The sequence below is a fragment of the Petromyzon marinus genome, chromosome 56, assembly GCF_048934315.1.
Source record: "Petromyzon marinus isolate PM22_M1 ecotype Great Lakes invasive population chromosome 56, UKy_Petmar_22M1.pri1.0, whole genome shotgun sequence".
Lineage (NCBI taxonomy): Eukaryota > Metazoa > Chordata > Hyperoartia > Petromyzontiformes > Petromyzontidae > Petromyzon > Petromyzon marinus.
Genome location: NC_133722.1, coordinates 3,655,717 through 3,666,928, shown reverse-complemented (window position 1 = coordinate 3,666,928; position 11,212 = coordinate 3,655,717). Strand labels below are relative to the sequence as shown.

The 11,212-nt window shown below is 56.6% G+C and overlaps 1 protein-coding gene across 4 annotated transcripts in view; it reads left to right on the top strand.

The window, feature by feature from the left end:
• The first annotated feature begins 951 nt into the window (after nucleotides 1-951).
• The window catches only part of LOC116954723 (microtubule-associated protein tau-like), a 45,242-nt gene continuing 34,981 nt past the window's right edge, over nucleotides 952-11,212 (top strand). For all 4 annotated transcript variants that reach the window (XM_032975470.2, XM_032975469.2, XM_032975468.2 and 1 more), the window contains exon 1: nucleotides 952-1,106. The gene's annotated coding sequence lies outside the window, so the exon portion shown is untranslated. The remainder of the gene's footprint in view (nucleotides 1,107-11,212) is intronic.

Below are 11,212 nucleotides of genomic sequence, written 5' to 3'. Positions count from 1 at the left end.
AAATATTAAAACACAAATGTTTAACTTGCATAGTAAAGTAATTGTGTTTTTTCATTTGCTATACAGCCGGATAATCCGACAAATCGCTAACCTTAAACAGCCGGTCGTTCGTAAAAGTTGAAGGCGGTATAGTACTATAGTAATAGAGCTAGTGCAGAATCACTAAACCGTAATTGATATCTTGAAAGCATTTAGCGTGGGGCCCTTGAAAGTGCGGGGCCCGTAGCTACTACATATGTAGTAGCTACTACTACACATGTAGCTACTTTTGCTACTAGGGTAATGCGGCACTGGTGCTAATAGGTGGGTGATGTTGCTGGTGAATGATGATGATGATGGTGGTGCTGATGAAGATGATGGTTGTGTTGATGATGGTAGTGGTGCTAATGGTGTTTGATGTTGCTGCAGCTGGTGGTGATGATGAAGATGATGGTGATCTGTTGCACCAATATATCGGAGACATCAACAGCCTTGGCCACTGACTCCGCCAAATGCAGGCACCCGAATGGCTCGAGTCATCGGTGGAAATTCCACGTTCCTGTGATGGGGTCTGACCGCGTGGCGGCAATTTTATGACGTTATCGGAATGTGAACTTCGATGGCATCACCCGGTTTTAAACTCTTCATGACATCATGAATATTGGACCTCGTCGTGACGTCATTTATTCACATCGATGTGACGTCATTAGCGCGGTGCCTTCCTCGAAGTCGCCGATTTGAAATTTCGTTATGAGTACTGATGACGTCATAACGCGCCGTGGGGAGGAGCGGCGCTCTGCGTTCTGACGTAATCTCATTACGCGACGACGTCACTAAGCGATACGTTTCGCTGTGACGTCACCGCGTGGCCCCGGCAAGTGGGGGGGCGGGGTGTTGTAAATCACCGCGCCGTCGGGGGTTTGGGCGCGCCGCGTGTCTCTCTGAGCTGTGACGTCGCCGCTGGCGCTTTGCGCGTTGACGTCACGGCGTAGCGAGATGCGGCACGGAGCGATGGTGACGTCACCGCGTCGAGAGTTCTCGCGGTGACGTCGCCGCGTGGAGGAGCCGAGCGGAGGAGGAGTGGGAGCGGAGCTGCTGCGCCTTCATCCGACGAGCTGCGAACGAAGGTGGGGGGCCCGTGGGGGGCCCGTGGGGGGCCCGGGGGGGGCCCGGGGGGGGTAAAGGGGGGGCCGGGTGGGGGGGCGATCACCGTTGTCACCACCAACACCACTGCTGTAATCACCACCATCGCCACCACCAGCAGCATCGCCACCACTATTGTCTCCAGCATCTGCACCATCACCACCACCGCCAGCATCGTTATCATCGTCACCATTGTCATCGCCATCGCCTGCACCATCGCTAACATCATCACCATCATCACTTGAGCAGGCGATGCTCCGGTGATGATCGAGATGACAATAGTGATGGTCGTGACAATAGTGATGGTGGTGGAGATGACAGTAGCGATGGTGGTGATGGTGGTGGTGGAAATAGTGATGGTGGTGGTGGCAATAGTGATGGTGGTGGTGGCAATAGTGATGGTGGTGGAAATAGTGATGGTGGTGGTGGCAATAGTGATGGTGGTGGTGATGACAGTAGCGATGGTGGTGGCAATAGTGATGGTGGTGGAGATGACAGTAGCGATGGTGGTGATGGTGGTGGTGGAAATAGTGATGGTGGTGGTGATGATAGTAGCGATGGTGGTGATGGTGGTGGTGGAAATAGTGATGGTGGTGGAAATAGTGATGGTGGTGGCAATAGTGATGGTGGTGGCAATAGTGATGGTGGTGGTGATGACAGTAGCGATGGTGGTGGTGGAGATGATAGTAGCGATGGTGGTGATGATGGTGGTGACAATAGCGATGGTGGTGGCGGCGATCAGGGGTCGCCCATTCTGTGATGTTGCGCTCTGCGAGCCCTCTCTGCCTCTGTCTCTCCGTCTGTCTCCCTGCATCTCTCCTCATCTCTGTACCTCTCCCTCTGTCTCCCCCGTCTCCCCCCGCGTCTTCGTCTCTCCGTCTCCCCGTGCTTCCCGATCTCCCCGACTCTCCCTGTCTCCTCCTCTCCCGGTGTCTCTCTCCCCTCTGCCTTTCTATCCCCTCTGTTTCTGTCTCCCTTTGTCCTGTCTCCCCCGTGTCTCCCCGCGTCTCCCAGTGTCTTCCCGTCACCCTCTGCCTCTCTAACTCCCTCCGTCTCCCTGTCTCTCTCGCCCCCTGTCTCTCTCGCCCCGTCTCCCAGTGTCTCCCCGTGTCTCCCAGTGTCTCCCCGTCACCCTCTGTCTCTCGCCCCGCGTCTCTCTCGCCCAGTGTCTCCCCGCGTCTCCCCGCATCTCCCACTGTCTCCCCGTGTCTCCCCGTCACCCTCTGTCTCTCGTCCCGTGTCTCTCTCGCCCAGTGTCTCCCCGTGGCTCCCAGTGTCTTCCCGTCACCCTCTGTCTCTCTAACTCCCTCCGTCTCTCTGACCCCCTGTCTCGCTCGCCCCGTGTCTCTCTCGCCCCGTGTCTCTCTCGCCCACTGTCTCCCCGTGTCTCCCCGTGTCTTCCCGTCACTCCGTGTCTCTGCAATGTCCCCCGTCTCCCAGCTCTCTCGCCCCGTCTCCCCCAATCTCCATCTCTCCCTCCCATTGTCCTCCCCGCCTCGCTCCGAGCTCTCCAACCGCCTCCTCCCTCCTCTTTGTGGCTCTCGTCAGTCTCTCCATCCCTGTCTCTCCATCCCTGTCTCTCTGTCCCTCTCTCTGTCTCTCCCCGTCCCTCTTTGTCTCCCTGGCTCTGCGTGTCTTCGTCGTTCCGACCGTCTGTCTCTGTCTCTTTGTCTCTCCTTTTCCTGTGTCTGCCTGTCCACTTGGTCTGCCTGTCCCTGACCCTGTGTAGGCCGATTCTGTCACCCTGTCTCTCTGTCTGTCTCTCTGTCTCTGTCTGTCTCTGTCTCTCTGTCACCCTGTCGTCCTATCTCTCTGTCTCTCTCTCCGTCTCTCTGTCTCAGTCTGTCACCCTATCTCTCTGTGTCTGTCTCTCCGTCTCTCTGGCTCTCTGTCTCTGTCTGTCACCCTGTCACCCTATCTCTCTGTGTCTGTCTCTCCGTCTCTCTGGCTCTCTGTCTCTGTCTGTCACCCTGTCACCCTGTCTCTCTGTCACCCTGTCTCTCTGTCTCTCTGTCACCCTGTCGTCCTATCTCTCTGTCTCTCTGTGTCTCTGTCACCCTGTCTCCCCGTCTCCCTGTCTCTCTACCCGTCTCTCTGTCTCCCCCGTGTCCCATGTCCCTGTCTCTCCGTCCTCCTTTCTCCCTCCCTCTCTGTCTACCGATCTTCCCCTCCTCCCCCCTGTCTCTTTGTGGGGAGCGGCGGCGCAGTGGTTAGCGCACTGAGTGTGAGTGGGGAGCGGTGGCGCAGTGGTTAGCGCACTGAGTGTGAGTGGGGAGCGGTGGCGCAGTGGTTAGCGCACCGCGCGACGCTCGCAGCGGCGACCCCGAGTTCGATTCCCCGCTCACGAGGCGACGTCGGTGGCGATGATTCTCCGGCGGGTGTAGAAAAGCCGTGAAGCCCTGGGGAGACAAAGGCGGCCGGGCGTGGGTACTTCTCACGCCTCCTCATCGGGCGTCGTCATAGATGAGCACTTGCTCCAACAGCCTGTCGCGGCTACACGGGGACCTTTGTCTTTGTATGAGTTGCAGACTCGCCCTGGGCGGCTTTAACTGTCGCTGTTGGAGCTGCTCCCTCCCTGCCCCCCCTTCCTGCCCCCCCTGACCCCCCCTCTCTGCCCCCCCCCCTCCCTGGCCCTTCCTCCCTGGCCCCCCCTCCCTGCCCCCCCAGCCCCCCCCCCCTGCCCCTCCTCTCTGCCCCCCCTCCCTGGCCGCCCCCTCCTGCCCCCCCCTCCCTGCCCCCCCTCCTCCCTGGCCCCGCCCTCCCTATCCCTCTCCCTGGCCCCCCCTTTCCTGCCACCCTCCCTGGCCCCCCTCCCTGCCCCCCCCCCTCCCTGGCTGCTGGCCCCGTGGCGTCTGCCCTGCGTCTCTCTGCCCCAGTGTGCCGCCGCTCCCTCCACCACACGACCTTTTGTGAGCCCCTTCGCCCATCTGTTTCGGCCTTCCCGTGCCGCCTCAACGTTGGCTCGACGTCGGCCTCCAACGTTCCATGTCTACTGGGGTGGCCCCAACAAGCGCGTGTGCGGGCCACGTGGGCAACTGTGGGCACGAAATTGCGTTCATTGCTGGGTCGTATAGTGCTCGGCAAGAGGCCCGCGGCGTCAAACGGCCAGCAACAAACCGCACCGTTGTGAAGTGTGAGCGAGGTTGTTGTTGGAGTGAGATCCTTGGGGCTGGGGGTGGAAAAGGGAATCCCAGAGTGGAGCGATGCGAGTGAAGAAGCAGAGAGACAGAGACAATTGAAGTGAGATGATCTGCAGTGTGGAGAGTGAGTAGGTTAGTGAGTGAGTCATTAGTTGATCGAGTGGGTGGGTGGATGAGTGAGTTTATCGGTGAGTGAGTGGGTTATTGACTGGATCGGTGAGCGCGCAAGTGAGTCGGTGAGTGGCTGGGTAGGTGAGCGCGCAAGTGAGTCGGTGAGTGGCTGGGTAGGTGAGTGGCTGGGTAGGTGAGTGGCTGGGTAGGTGAGTGACTGGGTAGGTGAGCGCGCAAGTGAGTCGGTGAGTGGCTGGGTAGGTGAGTCGGCTGGGTAGGTGAGTGACGATTCTCTGAACCGGTCCCGTGCCCTCCCCTGGGGTCGACTCAACCTCTGATGAGAACCTGGTGCGGCCGTGGTGCTGGCCACCCACCCCCTCGTGTGCCGTGCCGGCCTTCGTAGGTGCTGCTACTCGCTCACAGCACTTGCCCCAGCAGTCTGTGAAGGCTACACGGGGTGGAGGGGGGTTGGGGTCTTCCTCTTTGTTGTGTTTTGTGGGGTGGCGTTTGTGATGAGCGTAGTCAGTGGCGCGTGGTGGTGTCTCCACTCGATGCCTGCTCGGCACCACGATTCCGGATTTCGCTGTAGTGTTGGCGGTGGTGGTGCCGTGTGCCTCTGCCACGCGATTGCTGATTGTGTCGCGATGTCCGACGTTTCACTGCACGTGCCGGGAGCTTCTTCAGGCAGTGAATTGAGCAGCTGCGACATTCTCTCTGGATTGATTGATGGTGTTGGTGGTGATGGTGATGGCCCGGAGGGGTAATACTAATGATGATTGTGATGGTGTTCGTGATGGTGGTGTTAGTGGTGTTAGTGGTGATGATTATGATGATGGCAGTACTGCTGCTGATGGTGGTATTGACGAATCCATAACCTTCCTACGCTGCCCTGTACTCTAATCCATGTTCCTGATCAGTCATTGATGTCTCCGTGGAAATTCCACATTCCTCTGGCGGGGGGGCCCAACCCATCCCATAGAAACAGTGACTCGTTAATGAATGTATCATTCGGCGTATATGCGTTCGGCAGACGAGAATGACTCAATCAGCGGTTGCGTGGTGACCTCATCAAACGAAGCGCGCGGTGTCTGTCATAGCATCACCGTCATTAGCATCATCATCATCATCAGAGCATCATCATCATCATAGCAGCAGCAGCATCGTCACGTGACCAAGGAGCAACAGCAGCAGCTCCGAGCGAGCGTTGGCATGGATGTGGTGTGCCGGTTGGCTGGCCAGGAACACGCCGGCGCCGAAGTTCAGTCGCACGGAATCGCACAACGCGTTGGCGTGCGGCATCACGATAATGATGACGACAAAATGCTCGCGGGTGATACTGTGGATGCCGTTTGGTGTCCTGTGGATTGACTCGCCCCCTGCCAGAGGAATGTGGAACGCTTGCCCCTGGCTTCTGCAGTACTGCGGAGGTGGGAGATGAGCAGATTGGAGCTTGCGTGGCTATGCGAAGCACTCCCGGCTCGCAGCGAACGGGACTCGCGGTGCGTTTATCGAGCTTGGCTCGTCTGTGCCCTCGGGTGGGCTTGGCTGCCGTTCAAGAATCCTGCGTAAGGGTGGTATGGTAATGGGTACGCGCGCGTGCGTCTGTGGCACGTGTGTGCTGTGTGTGTGCGTCTCGCGCACAGCACAGCACGCACAGCACACACAGCACGCACAGCACACAGCCACAGCACGCACACGCACGCGCACACACGCGTGCGTGTGCGTGCGTATGTGGCACGTGTGTGCTGTGTGTGCGTCTCGCGCACAGCACAGCACGCACAGCACGCACAGCACACACGCACAGAATACACGCACAGAACACACGCACAGAACACACGCACAGAACACACGCACAGAATACACGCACAGCACACACGCACAGAACACACAGAACACACAGCACACACGCACAGAATACACGCACAGCACACACACACAGAACACACAGAACACACACACAGCACACATGCACAGAACACACGCACAGCACACACGCACAGAACACACGCACAGCACACACGCACAGCACACACGCACAGAACACACGCGCACACAGCACACACACACAGCACACACGCACAGCACACAGCACAGAACACACGCGCACACAGCACACACACACAGCACACACAGCACACACGCACAGCACACACGCACAGAACACACGCGCACACACGCACAGAACACACAGAACACACAGCACACACAGCACACACACACAGCACACACAGAACACACAGCACACACACACAGCACACACCCACGCCACCCATAACCGCGCCCCACGCCCCATGAATGCTCCGGGAGCTTGCGGGCTTGAATAATTAATGGAGCGCGCTTGAGTGGACTGCTCCGTTTAACTGCCGGCGCGTTGAGCCCCACTTCTCTTCCTCCTGCTGCTGCTGCTGCTGCTCCTCCTCGGTTCCCGTCGCCGCCGGATCGATCAGCCCGGGCACCGTCGGCGTTCTCTGTCGGCTTCGCCGTCACGGCCTCGTGTGCACGGTGCAAGGGGTTCGACACGGCCCACGTGGCCCGGAGGTCGAAGGTCGCGAGTTCGTAACCTGGCAGGGCGAGGGTGGGTGGGGGTACGCTTGACACGGCCCGTTATCATCATCATCATCATCCCTCCATCCGGGGTCGATAAAATAGGTACCCCCGTTGTGGGGGAAAGTCAACAACGGTTGTCCTGTGGATAGACTTCCCCCCCCCACCCCGCCATAGGAATGTGGAATTTCCACCACTGGCTCCGGGGCTGTAAACAGGGGTGATCACCAATGCCTCAATTCTCATTGGGGAGGGAATGGAATCCGCTCCGGTTTTGAGTCTCGCAGGAAGCGGGAGGGCGCTGCCGCTGCATTCTGCCGATTGAATCGCTTGCGGCCATCATCCCTCCCTCCCTCTGTGGCGGATAAAATAGGCAACACTTTGTGCTTGTCCTACAGACACACTCGTCGCCCGCCATCGAATCGTGGAATTTCACATCCCTGCGGCAGTCCACTCGAATGATCTCTCTCTCTCTCTCGAGAGGTGTAATATCGAGGGCGTTTGTTCTACTCTTCCACGCTGCCGATCGCAGACCAGCTGTGACGCGTCCGATGACACCGCTGGGTGGGACAGAGGTGGCGCCGGTGGCGTGAAGGGGTTTGAGAAATGTCCACCGCTCGTTTCAATTGCCGCGCCGGGAGATGGAAATCGAACCGACGCACCTTGGGGATTGCAGGCCGCCGTGGTGCCCAACACTGTCACACCACCACCACCACCGCGGCAGTAGCAGCAGCAGCAGCAGCAGCGGAGCAGATGGGATGCGATTTAATTTATGAATTACGCGCATGGCAAGCCGGCTCTTCCGCCACGATGCAGGCGGTAATTTCCGACCGCGGGCTGAGATGATGCAGATGGCGGAAGTGGGGTGGCTGCAAGGGGAAGTGAAACTAATGGGCAGATGGTGGTGGGCGTGGCGGCGGCGGTTGCAACGATGGCGATGACGGTGAGGCTGTAAGGGCAGCCCGCGAATAATCACGACAACGATGAGAATATCGATGACTTAGTAGGTTTGGTGTTGACTGCCGTTCTCATAACGCATGCGGGGAGCCATTGTGGAGGAGTTGGCGCTGCTGTTTTTGCACAGATGGGATACCCTCTCCTGGTTAGGGAGGGGGGTGGGGGGTGATGTTGTGACGCATGCCATCCCAATCGAGTGGAATTTTGTTGTTGTTGGCATTGTTGTCGTCACGTGTCGATTTGGGCAGGCACAAAAAGGCCACCTCGGTGTCGAGCGACGTCACCGGATCTGATTGACGTCACGGTGGACGTTAAAGATCCCGGTTCCGGGCTTTGGCGACCAAACCGCGAACCGATTTTGATTACCGATTGTTCGCCCCGTTCACACCGGTTTACCAACCCGAGTGCGGCACGTTGGGTCATGGGTCAGGCGAAGGTCGCGACCCAAACGAAAGGGTTAATGCGAGCGGTGCCACGATGTTGGGGTGACGCGCGGCCCTGGGGGCTGGCGTGGTGCCGACGACGATGATCGCGGCCCGTGTCCTCGCCCGAGCGCCCGCCCGCGGTGAAATCGAGCGGGCAAATTCGGCGATTAGCGGAGGATCGGGGAACCGGGGGTCTGCAGCTGCGGCGGCGGCGGCGGCGGTAAGTGGTGGCAATAGCGAAAAATTGTGCCATATCGCCCGCTCCGTTCTGGACTCTCCCACCCCCCACCCCCCCCACCTCTCCCCCACCTCCCCCACCTCCCCCACCTCCCCCACCCTCTCCCACCCTCTCCTGCGACCGCGCGTGCACGTGGGGAACGGCGGCGCAACAGTCGGCGCATCGTGCCATGAACCCCACGACCCGCGGAGGAAGAAATCCCGCTAACGTCCACCAATAAACAGCGGCGAATAATCGAACCGACATTGGGCCTTCGTACGAGCACCCGGTGACGCGTGTGAACGTAGCCACTGGGGAGACAAAGGTGGCCGCGCGTGGTGCTGGCCACGCCCACGTGCGCCACGCCGGCCTTCAAAGTCGCTCGCCAACGGCACTTGACCCAAGAGCTTGCCGAGGCTACACGGGGCATCTTTGTCTGTGTTTGCCTTCCCGCCGTCCCGACAAAAGACCAACGTTGGGTTTCGGATTCCACCCCGCTCGCGGTCAGCCCAGCGGCTCGCCGGAGAGGTTGAGAAACCCAGTTGACCTCCGGGCAGTGGCGGAAACCCGGCCGGATGGGGAAGCCAGCGGCACAGCAGCAGCGGCTGCCGGGTTCAGCGTCTCTGAAACCTCAGCCGGCCAACTCCCCAGTATTTACATAATCAATATCAATACAATTACCTTCAACGCCTCGTCAACTAATACAGGGACTCGTCTACTTACGAACGAGTTAGGGTACAGAGGTGCTGTTCGTAAGTCGATTTGTTCGCAAGTCCCAACTTTACTCCTGTCAATTCCAAACACGTTGTGCGGCGTGTGTACACTAAACACGGGGAATGGTTTTAAAAGTTGTATAATCTCCTGCAGATGTAGATGCCACTGGTTCTGCACGCTCTGCAGATGGAGATGCCACTGATTCTTCATGTTCTGCAGATGTAGATGCCACTGGTTCTTCACGTTCTGTAGATGGAGATGCCACTGATTCTTCATGTTCTGCAGATGTAGATGCTACTGGTTCTGCACGCTCTGCAGATTACAGTGAGGGAAAAAAGTATTTGATCCCCTGCTGATTTTGTACGTTTGTCCATTGCCAAAGAAATGCTCAGTCTATAATTTTAATGGTAGGTTTATTTGAACAGTGAGAGACAGAATAACAACAAAATATCCAGAAAAATGCATGTCAAAATGTTATTAATTGATTTGCATTTTAATGAGGGAAATAAGTATTTAACCCCTCTGCAAAACATGACTTAGTACTTGGTGGCAAAACCCTTGTTGGCAATCACAGAGGTCAGACGTTTCTTGTAGTTGGCCACCAGGTTTGCACACATCTCAGGAGGGATTTTGTCCCACTCCTCTTTGCAGATCTTCTCCAAGTCATTAAGGTTTCGAGGCTGACGATTGGAAACTCGAACTTTCAGTTCCCTCCACAGATTTTCTATGGGATTTAGGTCTGGAGACTACTAGGCCACTCCAGGACCTTAATGTGCTTCTTCTTGAGCCACTCCTTTGTTGCCTTGGCCGTGTATTTTGGGTCATTGTCATGCTGGAATACCCATCCACGACCCATTTTCAATGCCCTGGCTGAGGGAAGGAGGTTCTCACCCAAGATTTGACGGTACATGGCCCCGGCCATCTTCCCTTTGATGCGGTGAAGTTGTCCTGTCCCCTTAGCAGAAAAACACCCCCAAAGCATAATGTTTCCACCTCCATGTTTGACGGTAGGGATGGTGTTTTTGGGGTCATAGGCAACATTCCTCCTCCAAACACGGTGAGTTGAGTTGATGCCAAAGAGCTACATTTTGGTCTCATCTGACCACAACACTTTCACCCAGTTGTCCTCTGAATCATTCAGATGTTCATTGGCAAACTTCAGACTGGCATGTATATGTGCTTTCTTGAGCAGGGGGACCTTGCGGGTGCTGCCGGATTTCAGTCCTTCATGGTGTAGTGTGTTACCAATTGTTTTCTTGGTGACTATGGTCCCAGTTGCCTTGAGATCATCGACAAGATCCTCCCGTGTAGTGCTGGGCTGATTCCTCACCGTTCTCATGATCATTGCAACTCCACGAGGTGAGATCTTGCATGGAGCCCCAGGCCGAGGGAGATTGACAGTTCTTTTGTGTTTTTTCCATTTGCGAATAATCGCACCAACTGTTGTCACCTTTCACCAAGCTGCTTGGCAATGGTCTTGTAGCCCATTCCAGCCTTGTGTAGGTCTACAATTTTGTCCCTGACATCCTTGGAGAGCTCTTTGGTCTTGGCCATGGTGGAGAGTTTGGAATCGTATTGATTGATTGCTTCTGTGGACAGGTGTCTTTTATACAGGTAACAAGCTGAGATTAGGAGCAATTCCTTTAAGAGTCTGCTCCTAATCTCAGCTCGTTACCTGTATAAAAGACACCTGGGAGCCAGAAATATTTCTGATTGAGAGGGGGTCAAATACTTTAGATGCCACTGGTTCTTCACGTTCTGTAGATGTAGATGCCACTGGTTCTTCACGTTGTATAGATGTAGAGGCCACTGGTTCTTCACGTTCTGCAGATGTAGATGCCACTGGTTCTTCACATTCTGCAGATGTAGATGCCACTGGTTTTTCACTTCTGCAGATGTAGATGCCACTGGTTCTTCATGTTCTACAGATGTAACAAACAGCTACATTGTGCTGTTTATTAGTACAATGTTTTTGGCCCAAT